This window comes from Loxodonta africana, chromosome 9 (assembly GCF_030014295.1).
Source record: "Loxodonta africana isolate mLoxAfr1 chromosome 9, mLoxAfr1.hap2, whole genome shotgun sequence".
NCBI classification, from domain to species: domain Eukaryota; kingdom Metazoa; phylum Chordata; class Mammalia; order Proboscidea; family Elephantidae; genus Loxodonta; species Loxodonta africana.
In genome coordinates, this window is record NC_087350.1 from 55580051 (window position 1) to 55594586 (window position 14536).

Below are 14536 nucleotides of genomic sequence, written 5' to 3' on the forward strand. Positions count from 1 at the left end.
CAGTGGAGAAACCATAGTCTTTTCAAAAAATGGTGCTAGGACAACTGGACATCCACATGCAAAAAAAAAAAAAAGGAGACTAGACACAGAACTTACATCTTTCACAAAAATTAACCTTGAGGGCAGTGGAGCTAGCCTGTTGTCCTCCCACAATTAGTCAATCATTGACTCTGGACCAATCCCAAGGAGAAGATGAAACTTCCCAGGCATTTCTTCGCAAGGTGTCTCGCATCCAAACCACTGACATCAAGTTGATTCCAACTAATAGTGACCCTATAGGACAGAGTAGAACTGCCCCATATGGTTTCCAAGGCCGTAAATCTTACCTGGAGCAGACTGCCACATCTTCTCCTGCAGAGCAGCTGATTGGTTCAAACCTCTGACCTTATGCTTAGTAGCCGAGCGCATTAACCACTGCACCATCAGGGCTCCTTGTGTCTCCCATGGCTAAGGTAAATTCCCTGGAGGAAGGTACAGTTATGACCCTTTAGTAACCAACATTCACAGCATCTGGAGAATGGGCACACTGGCCCAGTAAAGGGGATCTGGTCAGGGCATCAGCTGCATGTACTACACCCAGAAAATGTGCAACACCAAAGCAGCCTCCAAATATTTTGTTTCTGTGTCTAGCTTTGAAACATTTTCTTTAGAAACAGCTCTCCCACTTGTGTGATTTCTCCCCTTTATTCTTCAAAATCAAGTTCCTCTGCTTCGAATTCCAGAATTACCTGTGGACATCGAAAGGTTATCATTTAAATTCTTAGGTTTACTTGTCAGAGGTCCCACTATCTGACATTAATAATTAACCTGAGGACTAATTTAACCAAATACTTCCAGCCGAGTTCACAAAAAGGAGGGCAGTTTCAAGAAAGTTTGTATCAATGATTTAATGCTACCACAGTCATGGACACCTTAAGCCTAGTCTGTATTTTTTTCTACTTGGGAGGAAGTTGGGGACAGAAGCAAATGTAAGTGAAGGATCCCATTTTTCACTTGCAATGTATCTTGGGTTTTTTTGCTTTTTTAATTTTAGTTGTAGTTTTACAAGAAAGCAACGTTCAACCAATGCCACATGAAATTAACTTTTTACTTCTGAGAACTTCGAGTGAGTTTCCTCTTTTCTCTGTCCAGCATTGCTACTCTCTTTTTTATTTTTTATTTTAATATAAATCTGTTATGAACTGTGTATGACTTATACTCTAATACTCTGTGTTTTGTCCAGGTTGGGGGTCTAGTATTTATGTGTGTGTGTATAATTTCAAGAAGAGTAACTTCCTGATTGGCATTTTGATTGAAAATAGATTCTTCAAAAGACAGAAGCATGATCCCTATTTGTACTCTTATAGGAGACCCCACTGAACATTCCCCCAGCTGTAATTGATTAAGACCACTTTCCTCTGCCTCCTTGAAATCCCACCCCTCGGAGGCTTTCTGGAAGCTATCCTGTCTTTACCATGGATAACAATTTTTAGAAACAAGGAATATGTTTTTAAGTTTACAAAACATGAACTATTTGAGTTGATTTCTTCCATGTGAAAAACATTAAAAATTATGTTCTGTAAACAGATTGACCCTACCATTCCACTGTTTCAACAGGTATATTGTCTCAGCACCTAAAGAGTTCTGTGTTGGAGCCTCTGAAAATGTAGTGATTCACGTTTATGGAGACACAGAATCATTTGCTGTGACCATTGCTATTAAAAGTTATCCCAACAAAAGTTTTACATATTCTTTTGGCCAAGTTACTTCATCTCTAGAAAACAAATTTCGAAACTCTGCAAACTTAACTGTATGTATTCAACTTATATTCTCTTTAATTTACCAAACATTATTTGTAAAATACACACATAGATGGTACATTGATCCATTTTACGTATGTGGTTAAAAATGTGATACAACATACTACTCAGTGAGATCGTTAGCTGATGTGAGATAAGTGTCATCCATTTATATGTGTAAATAAATGGGAAATGTTAGATGGAGAAACTGCTCCTTATTCGGGGAAAATGTAGGAGAATGTAAAAGTCTGAATGAAGTTGATAAAGGTTATTAAGGTGAAAAGATTTGGTGACCTAAGTTGAAAACTAAATCAACCAACACATGTAACTTTCAAAATTATATGATCAATACTAGGAAGAAATAATTGATACTTAAACTTTAGATAATATTCAGAGTAAAAGTATGTATATGCATATTGACACATAAGCATAGATTTGTCTCATTTTAAAAAATTCAGAGACATGGAGAACATTTTGAACATTTGTTTTCCTAAACTATATGCTACAATATTGTAATTCTGTGGCTTTCTGAAAAAATGAATCTTTTACTGAAATACGTATCTATCATTTGGTAGCCTTTCTATACTTTCTGTTTGAACCAAATAATTTTTTAAACAAATTTATGAATGACATTTAAGGAAAATTAGATAAGTGTCTAAAACCTTATTACTATAAAATATACAGACCCTATGCAATATATTTCAAAAGGGCCACTTACTAATTATACAATGAACAGTTAGACATCAAAAACACTAATAAAGAAAGGTTTTAGCTTTCAATATGCCAGATATAATTATAAACATAATAAATACTTCACTTATCTATACTTCCATGTGATAAGACCTTTAGTCTCCTCTCTGACATATGAATCCTCCCATCTCCCCACCCCACCACTGCTGATATGTGAACTTTTTATCTTTTCTTAATGACTTTGGTTTATCTGTCTATTAAAAATTGAATTTGTTTTCTAGTGGTTGTCATTTTGCAATAGATGTATTTAAATCTGGATAAAAGTTTTAAAAGTAATGGTTTAAAACTAAATTTGATGAGAAACTAAACACAGAGGTGGCCCTGGAGAAAAATATATTGACTGGTCTGTTATACAAAATTTTTATAATGTTTGTTGTATATAAACAATTATTCATATCGTTAACATTGATACCTAAAATGCAATGCTTTTGTTAGTTTAAGGTTATTACATAATATTGCTCCATCAACTTTCTTTTTTAACAAGTACAACCAAAGGATTTATCTGGAGGGTTAAATAAAGTTTCACATGTGTATTTAGAAGTTGTATCTGCCCATTTTTCAAAAGCAACAAAAATTCCACTGCCCTGTGACAGTGGATTTCTCTTCATTCAGACAAATCTGTTTACAATTCTGATCAATCACCTACAATAAAGGGGAAATTTTAATCCCTAGGAGAAATGTTGGATAATTTAATCAATGCTTTTGGGACAACTGACTTATATTTTAGGACAAAATGAAGTTAATTTGCTACCTTTTTACCTTACTAAAAAGTAAAGTGCTAATGAACTAAAGATTAAATTGCAGCTTAGCAAAATAAAATGAGTGTATTTTTATAATTTGGAGGCAAGAAAGACCTTTCTTAAAATGATGCCAAGGCTCCTTTTAAAATATTTAAAAAGAAACAAGTGATATATTGTAGAATTTGAGGTTAAGACAGGTGGAATTTTAACTTGAAAAAAAAATCTCTTTTTCATTCTCAGTAATATCTCCTTGTACAAATAATATTTCACTTGCATATTAACATTGAAAATTGTGAACCAAATTGCAAAATACATATAGCAACATCTGCCTCCTTATGTTTCAATTGGAGAAGGTTTCAGTCTTCTTTCAGTAAAGTCCCTCTTACAAAGCACCTCAAAGGAAGAAAGGAAGGCTGAGCAGGCTTAAGGGGGTGTACCGAATGCAGCAGCATTTTATGAAATGGCCACTGAAAATAATGGTGGTGATGATGATGATGCTAATTAAATGAGATAAGATGGAGAGCTCTACTACAATTTTAACAACAGGATAGGGTCCCTGCCAGTACATATTACTCTGGCTGTAGACATCCAGATTAGAACTATCCCTTAGACATCTGACTGAAGGATGACTAGATGTCTGTCAAAGGTTGGCTCTCACCCTTACATGTGCTCAAGTACCTGATCGTTCCTGGAGACCTGCAGATTCCTGTCTGCATCTTCCTTCTGAGTTTCAGAATGGTTCATTGATTGGGCCCTATTAACATGACCTACTGTTCAAGTTCTTCCTCCTCTAAAAAAAAAAAATCCTCTTCTACTCTATAATAATTTCAGGTGCCAATGAGTTGTAGTCTTTCTTATCTATCAGCGGTTTAAAAAAATGCAAAAAGTTGAGTAAATATAATTCATAGTAAATTGAATCACATTTGCACAAATGCATATTATTTAAAAGAACTCATTCAGGAAATGTTTGGAAAGAATTTTTTTTTTTTTACTTTATTGTAATGGTCATGTCCAACATTCTAATTAACCTTTTCTTTTAAACTTTTTTTTTTTTTTTAAACTTAGATTTTATGTTTTGGGCTTTCTTAATTTTACTTTTAATTTCACAGCCCTCATTTTACAGGGTTGTTAGTTATATTATTAGATCATGTAATGGGGAACACAGTTTCTAATAACGAGAATTTTTCCTACAGTCAAAGTTAGAGTTTATTCACTGGATCAAGACCTAAAACCATCCCAAAGAGAAGTTACCTTAACTTTTATAGTGAGTATGCTGTTAGTTTAAGTCAAATTTTAGCCTTGGCAGTTTCATTATATGAATAAATGAGTTTTCATTTTTATAAAACTAATCACACGTGGCATTAATTTATTCAATATTAAATAGCAGTAAACATTTGTTTAGTATCTACTATGGTGCAATATGGTAGCTTTATACTTCTCTTTTCCCAATTGACAATTTCTGGGTGTATATTAAATATTAATTGAAATATATTTTGATGGCCCCATTAAAGAACACGCTTCGGTGATTACATCTCTAAAGTGGGTCAGTTAATCAGTTTGCACCCTTTTGATATCTGTGAGGTAGGGGTAGATATGATGAGGGTTGCAGAAGCATAGAATGTGGCACCTATGAGAAGTTCATGGCATACATTACATCCTCACAACAACCTTATAAGATCAATATTATTTTTATTTGATTTTATAGATGAGAAGGCTGGGGGTTTGAGAAATTAAGCAACTACTGAGATTATACTGATAGCAATTAGCTGAATCAAGATTCAAACCCTGATCTGTCTCTGAATTTATTTCGGGAATTATTGGGTGTGTCCCTTTCTGGGCATTTGGGTTCAGGAGGCCAGACAGGTACACATAATAGAGCAAACCAAGCAAGGGATGATGTAGGACCAGTAGCAGACCATTTCAAAGAGGAGGCAAAGCTGGAGATGATGTGCCCCCTCTCTGGAGGAAATGGCTAAATGATGTGAGTGGGCCCCAAGCTGGGTCTTAAAGGAAGCCATGGAGAAATTTTGATAGAGAGAAGCCTGCCAATATCTCATGTGGTGTGCAGAAAGAGCAAAAGCCTAGAGCCAGGAAGAAGCAAGAAGGGAGATGATCATGACAGTGGTTTGGCCGCAGCAGAGTGGCCAGGAAACACTTTAGGGAGAGACAGCGGCAGCTTTGATGTATTATTTTATGTTTGGGAAATTGTGTCGGGACAGACAGGTCCAGGCCTTGTAAAGGTGAATTGAATGTCTGGCCCCACAGACCCCACCGTTCCCTTGTTAGAGTTCTCCCACTGAAAGAAGACACTGAATTGGTCAGAGGCGATTGTTGATACCATGTCCCAATGTGTCCAAATTTGATTTCAAAGGTAACAGGGAGTCAAGGAAGCCTTTCGAGAATGGCACTGATATTATGAAAATAGTGTTTGAGAAAGATTATTCTAGAAGACTTTTCAGGAAGAAAGAAAGTGGGGAAGAAGTCTGCTAAGAGTTTATTTAACGTATTTTAAATATTTACCATACTACTTATGCCTGTTCAAATATGCCTTTGTTGCATAGAAATTATTCTTTGCTAACAAGGCTGGCCAGTGACAGTTGTTGCCTCAATTCTAGGCTAGCATTGCATGTGCTTAGTTTCAACAAAGCTTCTTAGAATTTATTAGTGAATATTTCCATAAGAACTATGGATCACACATTGTTTATTTTGTGGTTTCTGTATTTATTGGTTGTTAAAAATGAAAACTTATATTTTTTATTTTCATTTTAACCGAAAGGATCCAGAAGGATCAGAAGTTGACATAGGAGGAAAAAAAAAATTATACTGGAATTATCACTTTCCTGACGTCAAGATTCCATCTGATCCTAAGTATTTTATATCATTTATTAGTAACCCCCCAAAAAACCCCAGTGTCATCGAGTCATAAAGTTACTCTAAAAAGCAGTGGCAGTGCCTGGGATTGTTGAACAGTCCAAATGGAACCATTTACAAACATGACTTAAATGTGGTGATTTAAAGAAAGTTTGGTTTTGGCTAGCGCAGTAGTTAAGAGCTCAGGCCGCTAGCCAAAAAGTCAGCATTTTGAATCCATCAGCCACTCCTTGGAAACCCTATGGAGCAGTTCTACTTTGTCCTATAGGGTCGCTATGAGTTAAAATTGACTCAACAGCAGCAGGTTTGGTTTTTGGTATCAGGCCTAGTAAGCATCCTTCCTACCTAAGGGAAAGTGGCACTTGCTTGGGCTCTTCTGCATCAAGGCTGGGGGCCTTGACATAATACTCATGCTGTAAGCACAAGTTAGTCTGTTATATTCAATCTAGTGAATGCCTTCCAAGGCAAAATCCAGGTGGTGGACACTGGGAAATACAGACCCTGCCCCCAAAATGCTGAGAGTACAGTGGAACCTGATCCCTAGAAATGTACTTTTGATTTCCTGGTCCATTAGGTATTATATCTATTAATATGATTATGCTTAGAGACTGTTCATCAACTGAATAGTTATTGTCTTTAAATCAAAAACATTTTCTGGTTAAATATATGGTATAACATACTGTGGAAAAAAACAGTAACATGAAAATAAATTTAAGCGGGTTTACGTCAGTTCTTAAAATGCATACTTTTGTTTCTAATTTTAAGACATATTTCAAATATGATGAATTAATTAAGTTATGCACAAACTTGAAGCTGCTGTCAGGGCCATCTATGCATGGAATTGTCATCAAGGGCTTTGGAGCTAGAATGATTGAGGTTAAATCCCAGCTCCACCACCTACTAGCTGTGTGTCCCTGGGCAAGTGACTTCACCTCTCAGGGCCTCAATTTTCTGATTATAAAGTGGGGATAGTAATATAACCTGCTCCATAGCATTTTTGTGAGGATTGAATGAGTTAACACATATAAACCATTTAGAACAGTGCCTGGCTCATAGTAAGTGCTTATTTGGATATTAATTATGATTATTTGGGTAAATTAAATATATATCATTTGATGATTCCTAAAACTTAAAATATGTTGCTTTCACAGATACGGAACATGGACAATTAAAGCTAAATACGAAGAGGACTTCACAACAAGAGGAACTTCGTATTTTGAAATTAAAGGTCATGGTAATTTCTCCTAAATTACTGAGATTTCTAATGTGTGTTTTTAAAAATTGTTCTCAATAATTTAATAGAATAAAAATTCATTAAAAGTGAAAGAGGAGGCGGGGCCAAGATGGCGGACTAGGTGGACGCTACCGCAGATCCCTCTTGCAACAAAGACTCGGAAAAACAAGTGAATCGATCACATACATAACAATCTACGAACCCTGAACAACAAACACAGATTTAGAGACGGAGAACGAACAAATACGGGGAGGCAGCGATTGTTTTCAGAGCCTGGAGCCAGCGTACCAGTCAGGTGACCTTCGGTGCCCGATTTTGGGCAGAGCCCGGGGGGGCAGACAGCACAAACAAGGGGCCAAGCCCTAGCCCCCGAACTCACTCCGGGAGGGGGCCCAGCCGGTTCGCGCAGGCGGCATGGCGGCGCAGCCGGTGGGAGAAGTCCCCGGGAGGCAGTGACTGGTCTTGGAGCGGGGAGAGCAGCGTCCCAGTCGGGGAGCCGTCCCGCCGGGATTTTGGCAGGGTGCGGGTACGGCATAAGCGCGAAGAGCTGCTCCACCCCCCTGAACTGACCCCGGGGGGGGCCCAGCCAGTTCGCGCGGGGCGGCGTGGCGACGCAGCCGGTGGGAGAAGTCCCCGGGAGACAGTGATGGGTCTTGGAGCGGGGAGAGAGGCGTCCCAGCCGGGGAACCGTCCCGCCGGAATTTTGACTGGGCGCAGGTACGGCATAGGCACGGAGAGCTGCTCCATCCCCCTGAACTAGCCCGGGGGGGGCCCAGCCGGTTCGCGCGGGCGGCGTGGCGACGCGGCCGGTGGGGGAGGTCCCCGGGGGGCAGCGACTGGTCTTGGAGCGGGGAGAGTGGCGTCCCAGCCGGGACATGCGGTCGCGGCGCAGGCGCGGGGAGCTGCTCCGCTCACCTGAGCTGACCCTGGGGGGGAGCCCAGCCGGTTCGCGAGCGCGGCGCGGCGACGCGGCTGGCGGGACGGGGAGTCCCCGGGAGGCAGCGACTGATTTTAGAGTCGGGAGTGCACCGTCCCAGTAGGGGAACCTTGATGCTGGACGTGGGGCTGGCAGCAGAGGATCTGACCATGACTTCAGTGGGCCAGACCCCCCGGGGGCAATCTCCACACAGCCAGCACACATAGGCGACGCGCCCCGCGGAAATCTCAGATATAATAGTCATTCCAAGCAAGACAAGCAACTCTGGCTATATTCTGAGGTGCTACTCTCCTATCTCTCTGATCCCTCCCTCACCCTCCCCAGGCGGCTTCATTAACATCCGAATAGCCTGAGCCAGAGGGAGAACTCTGATAGGGATCTGACTGCATTTTCTTTTAGCGGATTTTCTGGAAAAACTAGTTTCCCAGTGATGGCTCGGAGACAGCAATCCGTATCAAACCACATAAAGAAGCAGACCATGACAGCTTCTCCAGCCCCCGAAACGAAAGAATCAAAATCTTTCCCAAATGAAGATACAATCCTTCAATTATCAGACACAGAATATAAAAAACTAATTTACAGAATGCTTCAAGAAATCACAAACGAAATAAGGCAAACTGCAGAAAAAGCCAAGGAACACACCAATAAAACTGTTGAAGAACTCAAAAAGATTATTCAAGAACATACTGGAAAAATTAATAAGTTGCAAGAATCCATAGAGAGACAGCATGTAGAAATCCAAAAGATTAACAATAAAATTACAGAATTAGACAATGCAATAGGAAGTCAAAGGAGCAGACTCGAGCAATTAGAATGCAGACTGGGACATCTGGAGGACCAGGGAATCAACACCAACATAGCTGAAAAAAAATCAGAAAAGAATTTAAAAAAATGAAGAAACCCTAAGAATCATGTGGGACTCTATCAAGAAGGATAACTTGCGGGTGATTGGAGTCCCAGAACAGGGAGGGGGGACAGAAAACACAGAGAAAATAGTTGAAGAACTCCTGACAGAAAACTTCCCTGACATCATGAAAGACGAAAGGATATCTATCCAAGATGCTCATCGAACCCCATTTAAGAATGATACAAAAAGAAAAACACCAAGACGTATTATCATCAAACTCACCAAAACCAAAGATAAACAGAAAATTTTAAAAGCAGCCAGGGAGAAAAGAAAGGTTTCCTTCAAGGGAGAATCAATAAGAATAAGTTCAGACTACTCAGCAGAAACCATGCAGGCAAGAAGGGAATGGGACAACATATACAGAGCACTGAAGGAGAAAAACTGCCAGCCAAGGATCATATATCCAGCAAAACTCTCTCTGAAATATGAAGGCAAAATTAAGATATTTACAGATAAACACAAGTTTAGAGAATTTGTAAAAACCAAACCAAAGCTACAAGAAATGCTAAAGGATATTGTTTGGTCAGAAAACCAATAATATCAGATACCAGCACAATACAAGGTCACAAAACAGAACGTCCTGATATCAACTCAAATAGGGAAATCACAAAAACAAACAAATTAAGATTAATTAAAAAAAAAAATACACATAACAGGGAATCATGGAAGTCAATAGGTAAAAGATCACAATAATCAAAAAGAGGGACTAAATACAGGAGGCATTGAACTGCCAGATGGAGAGTGATACGAGGCGATATAGAACGATACAAGTTAGGTTTTTACTTAGAAAAATAGGGGTAAATAATAAGGTAACCACAAAAAGGTATAACAACTCCATAACTCAAGATAAAAGCCAAGAAAAACGTAACGACTCAAGTAACATAAAGTCAAACACTATGAAAATGAGGATCTCACAATTTACTAAGAAAAACGTCTCAGCATAAACAACTATGTGGAAAAATGAAATTGCCAACAACACACATGAAAAGGCATCAAAATGACAGCACTAAAAATTTATTTATCTATAATTACGCTGAATGTAAATGGACTAAATGCACCAATAAAGAGACAGAGAGTCACGGACTGGATAAAGAAACACGATCCATCTATATGCTGCCTACAAGAGACACACCTTAGACTTAGAGACACAAACAAACTAAAACTCAAAGGATGGAAAAAAATATATCAAGCAAACAATAAGCAAAAAAGAAGAGGAGTAGCAATATTAATTTCTGACAAAATAGACTTTAGACTTAAATCCACCACAAAGGATAAAGAAGGCACTATATAATGATAAAAGGGACAATTGATCAGGAAGACATAACCATATTAAATATTTATGCACCCAATGACAGGGCTGCAAGATACATAAATCAAATTTTAACAGAATTGAAAAGTGAGATAGACACCTCCACAATTATAGTAGGAGACTTCAACACACCACTTTCGGAGAAGGACAGGACATCCAGTAAGAAGCTCAATAGAGACACGGAAGACCTACTTACAACAATCAACCAACTTGACCTCATTGACTTATACAGAACTCTCCACCCAACTGCTGCAAAATATACTTTTTTTCCTAGCGCACATGGAACATTCTCTAGAATAGACCACATATTAGGTCATAAAACAAACCTTTGCAGAGTCCAAAACATCGAAATATTACAAAGCATCTTCTCAGACCACAAGGCAGTAAAACTAGAAATCAATAACAGAAAAACTAGAGAAAAGAAATCAAATACTTGGAAAATGAACAATACCCTCCTGAAAAAAGACTGGGTTGTAGAAGACATCAAGGAGGGAATAAGGAAATTCATAGAATGCAACGAGAATGAAAATACTTCCTATCAAAACCTCTGAGACACAGCAAAAGCAGTGCTCAGAGGCCAATTTATATCGATAAATGCACACATACAAAAAGAAGAAAGAGCCAAAAGCAGAGAACTGTCCCTACAACTTGAACAAATAGAAACTGAGCAACAAAAGAATCCATCAGGCACCAGAAGAAAACAAATAATAAAAATTAGAGCTGAACTAAATGAATTAGAGAACAGAAAAACAATTGAAAGAATCAACAAAGCCAAAAGCTGGTTCTTTGAAAAAATTACCAAAATTGATAAACCATTGGCTAGACTGACTAAAGAAATACAGGAAAGGAAACAAATAACCCGAATAAGAAATGAGAAGGACCACATCACAACAGAACCAAATGAAATTAAAAGAATCATTTCAGATTACTACGAAAAATTGTACTCTAACAAATTTGAAAACCTAGAAGAAATGGATGAATTCTTGGAAAAACACTACCTACCTAAACTAACACATTCAGAAGTAGAACAACTAAATAGACCCATAACAAAAAAAGAGATTGAAATGGTAATCAAAAAACTTCCAACAAAAAAAAGCCCTGGCCCAGATGGCTTCACTGCAGAGTTCTACCAAACTTTCAGAGAAGAGTTAACACCACTACTCCTGAAGGTATTTCAAAGCATAGAAAATGACGGAATACTACCCAACTCATTCTATGAAGCCACCATCTCCCTGATACCAAAACCAGGTAAAGACACCACAAAAAAAGAAAATTATAGACCTATATCCCTCATGAACATAGATGCAAAAATCCTCAACAAAATTCTAGCCAATAGAATCCAACAACACATCAAAAAAATAATTCACCCTGATCAAGTGGGATTTATACCAGGTATGCAAGGCTGGTTTAATATCAGAAAAACCATTAATGTAATCCATCACATAAATAAAACAAAAGACAAAAACCACATGATCTTATCAATTGATGCAGAAAAGGCATTTGACAAAGTCCAACACCCATTTATGATAAAAACTCTCACCAAAATAGGAATTGAAGGAAAATTCCTCAACATAATAAAGGGCATCTATGCAAAGCCAACAGCCAATATCACTCTAAATGGAGAGAACCTGAAAGCATTTCCCTTGAGAACGGGAACCAGACAAGGATGCCCTTTATCACCGCTCTTATTCAAGATCGTGCTAGAGGTCCTAGCCAGGGCATTTAGGCTAGACAAAGAAATAAAGGGTATCCGGATTGGCAAGGAGGAAGTAAAGTTATCACTATTTGCAGATGACATGATCTTATACACAGAAAACCCTAAGGAATCCTCCAGAAAACTACTGAAACTAATAGAAGAGTTTGGCAGAATCTCAGGTTATAAAATAAACATACAAAAATCACTTGGATTCCTCTACATCAACAAAAAGAACACCGAAGAGGAAATAACCAAATCAATACCATTCACAGTAGCCCCCAAGAAGATAAAATACTTAGGAATAAATCTTACCAAGGATGTAAAAGACCTATACAAAGAAAACTACAAAGCTCTACTACAAGAAATTCAAAAGGACATACTTAAGTGGAAAAACATACCTTGCTCATGGATAGGAAGACTTAACAAAGTAAAAATGTCTATTCTACCAAAAGCCATCTATACATATAACGCACTTCCGATCCAAATTCCAATGTCATACTTTAAGGGAATAGAGAAACAAATCACCAATTTCATATGGAAGGGAAAGAAGCCCTGGATAAGCAAAGCATTACTGAAAAAGAAGAAGAAAGTGGGAGGCCTCACTCTACCTGATTTCAGAACCTATTATACAGCCACAGTAGTCAAAACACCCTGGTACTGGTACAACAACAGGCACATAGACCAATGGAACAGAATTGAGAACCCAGATATAAATCCATCCACGTATGAGCAGCTGATATTTGACAAAGGCCCAGTGTCAGTTAATTGGGGAAAAGATAGTCTTTTTAACAAATGGTGCTGGCATAACTGGATATCCATTTGCAAAAGAATGAAACAGGACCCATACCTCACACCATGCACAAAAACTAACTCCAAGTGGATCAAAGACCTAAACATAAAGACTAAAACGATAAAGATCATGGAAGAAAAAATAGGGACAACCCTAGGAGCCCTAATACAGGGCATAAACAGAATACAAAACATTACCAAAAATGATGAAGAGAAACCCGATAGCTGGGAGCTCCTAAAAATCAAACACCTATGCTCATCTAAAGACTTCACCAAAAGAGTAAAAAGACCACCTACAGACTGGGAAAGAATTTTCAGCTATGACATCTCCGACCAGCACCTGATCTCTAAAATCTACATGATTCTGTCAAAACTCAACCACAAAAAGACAAACAACCCAATCAAGAAGTGGGCAAAGGATATGAACACACATTTCACTAAAGAAGATATTCAGGCAGCCAACAGATACATGAGAAAATGCTCTCGATCATTAGTCATTAGAGAAATGCAAATTAAAACTACGATGAGATTCCATCTCATACCAACTAGGCTGGCATTAATCCAAAAAACACAAAATAATAAATGTTGGAGAGGTTGCGGAGAGATTGGAACTCTTATACACTGCTGGTGGGAATGTAAAATGGTACAACCACTTTGGAAATCTATCTGGCATTATCTTAAACAGTTAGAAATAGAACTACCATACAACCCAGAAATCCCACTCCTCGGAATATACCCTAGAGATACAAGAGCCTTCACACAAACAGATATATGCACACCCATGTTTATTGCAGCTCTGTTTACAATAGCAAAAAGCTGGAAGCAACCAAGGTGTCCATCAATGGATGAATGGGTAAATAAATTGTGGTATATTCACACAATGGAATACTACGCATCGATAAAGAACAGTGACGAATCTGTGAAACATTTTATGACATGGAGGAACCTGGAAGGCATTATGCTGAGCGAAATTAGTCAGAAGCAAAAGGACAAATATTGTATAAGACCACTATTACAAGATCTTGAGAAATAGTAAAAACTGAGACGAACACATACTTTTGTGGTTACGAAGGGGGGAGGGAGGGAGGGAGGGAGAGGGTTTTTTATTGATTAATCAGTAGATAAGAACTGCTTTGGGTGAAGGGAAAGACAACACTCAATACATGGAAGGTCAGCTCAATTGTACTGGACCAAAAGGAAAGAAGTTTCCGGGATAAAATGAATGCTTCAAAGGTCAGCGGAGCAGGGGCGGGGGTCTGGGGAACATGGTTTGAGGGGACTTCTAAGTCAACTGGCAAAATAATTCTATTATGAAATCATTCTGCATCCCACTTTGAAATGTGGCGTCTGGGGTCTTAAATGCTAACAAACGGCCATCTAAGATGCATCAATTGGTCTCAACCCACCTGGAGCAAAGGAAAATGAAGAACACCAAGGTCACGACAACTAAGAGCCCAAGAGACAGAAAGGGCCACATGAACCAGAGACCTACATCATCCTGAGACCAGAAGAACCAGTTGGTGCC

The 14536-nt window shown here is 38.5% G+C and overlaps 1 long non-coding RNA gene across 1 annotated transcript; it reads left to right on the forward strand.

The window, feature by feature from the left end:
* Window positions 1–666: 666 nt before the first annotated feature.
* Window positions 667–4771, forward strand: LOC135232451 (uncharacterized). The gene is made up of 2 exons (XR_010323039.1): window positions 667–1789; window positions 4462–4771. It is a non-coding gene; the product is annotated as an uncharacterized LOC135232451 (long non-coding RNA).
* The last annotated feature ends 9765 nt before the right edge of the window (window positions 4772–14536 follow it).